The sequence below is a fragment of the Limulus polyphemus genome, unplaced genomic scaffold (assembly GCF_000517525.1).
Source record: "Limulus polyphemus unplaced genomic scaffold, Limulus_polyphemus-2.1.2 Scaffold683, whole genome shotgun sequence".
Classification (NCBI taxonomy): Eukaryota; Metazoa; Arthropoda; class Merostomata; order Xiphosura; family Limulidae; genus Limulus; species Limulus polyphemus.
Genome location: NW_013666293.1, coordinates 466271 through 471829, shown reverse-complemented (window position 1 = coordinate 471829; position 5559 = coordinate 466271). Strand labels below are relative to the sequence as shown.

General features: G+C 28.5%; 1 protein-coding gene across 1 annotated transcript in view; it reads left to right on the top strand.

Annotated features, from left to right (window-relative positions):
• Nucleotides 1-1002: 1002 nt before the first annotated feature.
• LOC106459931 (dual specificity protein kinase CLK2-like) overlaps nt 1003-5559 on the top strand; it is a 48036-nt gene continuing 43479 nt past the window's right edge. Inside the window, exon 1 of the mRNA XM_013919599.2 lies at nt 1003-1130. The gene's annotated coding sequence lies outside the window, so the exon portion shown is untranslated. The remainder of the gene's footprint in view (nt 1131-5559) is intronic.

The following is a 5559-nucleotide window of genomic DNA, read 5'->3' as shown; positions in this document are numbered from 1 at the left end:
AGACTTGTGTCGTTAAAATTTCGTCGGAACGAAGTTACAGAAAAATCAATTAACAAACGGAGACGTAACAGTATATTTGTTAAACTGTTATTGCCTTGCAGACAAACACGGCTCAGTATGTTTTCTCAATCTAGAAATGTGTGCTTTTTGGAAAAACTCAGTTCCCTTTTATTAATGATGGTGGTTGAAGAGCTGATGTAGTTCGAAAGTGTAATTCTAAGGTGTACCATATTACGGTATTTTGTGAAACAACACTACCAAATATGCTTAATATAACAATTTATATCATCAAACACTTGTGTTATACGTAACAATGAATAAAAGCTGGGAATTCATATTTATTTTGTTTTTTCAATAGTACATTTAAACAGTGCTAATTGAGAGAGAACGGACGGGAATGCTTTCCTCTTGTTAATTAATAGGAAGAAAAAACATTTCCCTTGTTACATACAATTATTGGATGGAAGTAGAGTAATCAAGTAGATTTCAGAGAGATTCTCTTGTAAAAATTTTCTACAACTCGACTGCTTGCATTTAACACATCAATAAAATAAACAAAATGTAGATTGCTTACAAACAAGGGTCGTATGGTAACACTAAATATTAACATACAAAAAATTTTTGTCTTCCAACAACAATCAGGTTATCGGATATTTTTCAACAGCGATTATCCACATTTTAAAATCTTAACCAGTTAATCATATTTCTGTTTTTAGCTTAAAAATATAATGTATATGTTTTCTGAAATTTGTCACGTTTTACTAAACTAGACTGTGAGAGAATGGGAATTATATTTCTGACGTTTAGATAATATTTGGGGATTACAGCATTACGTTGCCATAATTTATTAGTATTATTTGTAAACTGGAGGTAAGAATGTATATATATAAAAAAAATGTAATGGGATTAAGTTCCATTTTGTATTTGTAACAGTGAAGTTTTTTGATTGTATGAGACCTGGTGGCAAAAAACTAGAACTAATACTTCGTCATCGGTACTTTTATTGATTGAGCATCTGGCTGAGAGTATAGAGTGAGATTTCGCTGTTCGTTATCAGTATTTTCTAAATTCTATCGAATTTCATTGACGAGGGAAGGTTAACTTAATCAAGATTCTTAAAAAACGTTACAGTAAGTATCTTATTATATCATCTTTAAGTTTTAGGTATTCTATACATTTTTTTTATAATAAAAATTAATTGCTTAGGCTTAAACTCTAGCAGTGTACGTTAGGCCTAGTTGAGAAACTGCAATGCAGTGTATTACTGTTATTTAACCATGACTAATTCCGGATGACGTCATTTGCTGTAAGTTTCAACGCGTACCGCCATTATTGCTCTGCAAAATCTCTTGTTTTTTCGTTTTCAAAACGTAGCTGTAATGTGAATTTAAGTTCTTGAAACGGTTTTGGTGGGATATAATTATAAGCTACAAAATATTTAATTCAGCAATATCATACATTATTTTTTAAATTTTAATTTATGGAAGATGTGATGGAGTGATACTAATAAATGTTTTAACTAAGCACTTGCAAGTAGGTATCTCCCCCCAAAAAATTATATACATGACATATTTATTGGAACTTGTGTACATTTTCTTAATTATAAAAATAGATGGTAAACAATAGTAGATTAGTAAGTATGTATATTTATAATTTTATTGGTATTAAAACGCATTTTATTGTTTCGATTGATAAACACAAAACAGTGTTGCATTATTAAAGCAACAACTTATTTAAAACTATATTTGTAGTGAACCTGCCACCCAATAAACCATTAATGTTCAGTGAGGTGTCCTGCTGTTTTGTTAAGGGCATTCTTCTTTTTCCTGTCAACTTTTGGTTTATATAATATATTACAACATTTTAAACCTTAATTGCAACAATGTCATAGGAAGGAATACATAAAAATTCAGATAATTACAATTTAATAATTGAAATAATGTTGTAATACTACTAATAGTCCCTATGAATTATTGTCACAAGGTGAAAATTTATATATTGTGGAAATATGCTAATTTGTACATCATACAAGGGGGATTCAAAACTATAAAATTTAGTAAGGGAAGGAATATATTTACTTAACCTGTTGATTACTTTGGAAGAAACAGATTTCATGCTGTACGAAACCTTAGAGCAAATTCTATGATGTCCTCTAAACAAAAACCAACAACTTATCTGTATTGTAAGGTAATATACTTTTTTTTCTTAATGAAATATAATTATCATTTATAAATAAATAATATTAACCGTATGAATATGGATATGAATATATCCACCCAGCTTGTAACCACAAAAGTATCCATGAGAGTAATTGTACTATTATATTTTTAATGTATGTGAATCTTTACAAAATTTTGCAGATTCTTAGTAAACATTACAAGAATTTCATATACAAAATATCAGGTTTTTAAATTAAGTACTAAGATTTTTTTATTAAAGATTTGTTTGTGATTTTTTTTTGAAATGTTGACTATTTATTATTATAAAAGTAACTAAAATAATAAACGAATTTTGATTTTAAGATTCAAAATACTTTATCTGAAATTTGTGAAGTTTCATTTGTGTAATTTTGATATCTGTTACTTTATCAATATTAACTTTAGATGGTGTTGATTGTTTTGACCACCCCTATAACAGTAATAAAAATGAGGAAATAAATTTAAATTACCTCTTTTTTTTTCTTTTTTTTTAGAACAACTGCAACTTGTAACAGGAAACTACAAATGTTTATTCTAAATAAATATATCCCATAACAGTATACATCTATTTATATTTATTAATTTTTGTTTTATTGACCTTTGGACAATGTCTGACCTAAAAAATACCCTGACACAAGTTGACAATTACATGGTGCATGTGCTGCTGATAATACTATATTGAATAGCGTAACACACAAACTGCTGGCACGAGGATTATTATTTTTCTTTCATTATCTTACCTAATAAATTTCTATTTTATTATTTTAGTTACTTTTATAATAATAAATAGTGAAAACAAATGAAAAATAAAAACTTATAATTAAGTATCAAACATTTTTATTTTCAGTAAAACTTTATATTTTGTATTTTCTGTACTGTAACATTATACTTGATTCTCCAGGTTGTAGGTAAGTAATCAAAGTGTAATGAAAATAAAATGTATAGTATTGTTAGTGTACACTTCTCACCTTCTCCCCACTTATTTTCTATAGTTAGTTTATTGTTTGCAGATGGCTTAGAAACTAGAAGAAACAAAATGAATAGTACTCTGTTCTTTTTGGTATGGACAGCAAAGTTCCAAAGTAAATCTCCTGAGAGTTTCTTCTAATTTTTTTACATCTATTTCCTCTGTTTATTCTACTGTTAGCAGCTGAAGTAGAAACCTGCCAAATATAAAGCAATGGATCACCATTTCTGTTTAGGTGTTACCATATTTTGACACTGTCAATATCAAATAAGATCATGCTGCACAGTGGGGTACAATTTATAAACTTGTTGACACTATAATTGTTACAATGACAGTTGTCTAAAGTATTATAAAATGTTTGTTATGACTTTGTAGAATGTCTGGGCTGATCCAATAAGTCAATAAGCAAAAGTATTTTATAGAAACTAATCAAATTGCGGCTCTGAGAACACAGCGGGGTAGAATTTACTGGCTTCTTTACAGTACAGTGGTTGTAACAAGAATTGTCTAAAGTATTTTATAAAAGTGACAGAAAATATTTATGATATCGCTCTGTACAAAGTTGTATCTGGTCCAGTAAACTTGGGTGGGCAGTATTTAGTGGTGGTATAGGTGTGAAAGTGCTTATGAACATCCTATTTTCTATTTCACCATGATTACACAATAACCAGTTAATGTGTAATTTCCAATATTTTATGAGGTAAAGTGAGGTTACATATATATGTGTGTGTGTGTATATATATAAATATATATTATACAATTACGAATAAATATATAAATTTAATTTAGCTTTCTTAAAACATAGAACAGTAAATAAAAAATATTCGGGAAACAATGATCTCCACTACATAAAATGTTTTGAAGTTCTTTTTTGCACTCGTGAGTCATACTTCTTAACCCTCATACCTAAGCCTTGTCCAAATTTAGATGTCATTATGAAAAAAATAATTTTTGTAGACATTATATATGCATTTTTGAATACAAATAAATTATAAATGACTATACTGATACTACGAAAATCAGTTGTAACTATGTTGTATTGGGGTCTAAAATATTCTAATTCCTGTTTGGAAAATGACACTGATCACAATACTTCAAACTCTCCAACAATATAAGAGCTTTTCTTTGGTAAATAACTTAGAAAGACTAACAGAATTATGTAGACTTTCGATTAGTTATAAACTTGTAGGTATAAAAAATGCAGACATAGATAAACAAGTTTCAAATGATGAAATGGTGGGTGGAGCAAATATGGTTGGATTCAATAAATATTATGATATCTTAGCAAATAAAAAATGTAGTAGGTTTATTATTTATACTCTAGCTTGCCAGTATTGGAAGTTTGAGTTTATGATTTGTATGAAACTATAGACGTTGTATTGTGAGCATCATAAAATGTAATCTACCAAACCCAGAATTTGATGTACCAGTGTGACACACAAAAATCTATATTTAGCAATTTTTTTATAATATTTACTTTCAAATTAAGAAATTAACTAATGTATAATACTAAAATTTGAATTACAATTTGTAATTTGATGCCAAGTTTATTGACATACATTCATAAAATAGTATCTCAAAAATTTTGAATTTTGATCTACAAAAGTGATGACATGCACTCTGACCCCTTGCTACCTGTAATGATAGGGTTAGCTCTTTAAGCATGGGCTCTGTCCCTGGGACTGACCTCGTAACCATTTTATGCTTGTTATAGTTTCATGCTATAACTTAAATTAGTAACAATGTGTTTTACAAAATTTAGCATATTATCAGTAAACATTACAAGGCTTTCATATGCAAAGTATCAGCTTTTTGTATTAAGTCCTAAGGTTTGTTAAACAGTGTTTTTCTGATGCCTTTTTTTCTTTTCACGTGTTGCCTATCCAACATGCAAAGTAATTTTAATTTTAAGATAAAAACTTATTCATCAGAAAATTTTCAAATTTCACATGTGAAATCTTTAACATCCAGATAGTTATCAAATATTTCTTTAGAAAAACTTTATATTTTATGTGTTATTTTCACTAATGAATCTGTGTACGGGTTTGGTTGATTTGACGGATCTTGTAACCACCATAAAAAAATTAGGAAATAAGTATAAATTGTGCCTTTTGTTTTAGAATGACTACAAATTATAACAGCATCCTAACCACCTGGCCATGCCGGGCCGTATTAGTAGTTCTAGTAAAAATCTAGTTGGTCACCCTTATCCTTTCAACATCCCAGATCTATCCCTGTTCCAAGCAACAGCTTCTCAATTAGGAAAATTAGGAAACATATATAAATCATGCTTATTTCGTTCAAGAATGACTACAAATTATAACACGAAAACACAAATGTTTATTGTAATTAGCTTAAACCTCATAACATTATACTCATATATATATATATATA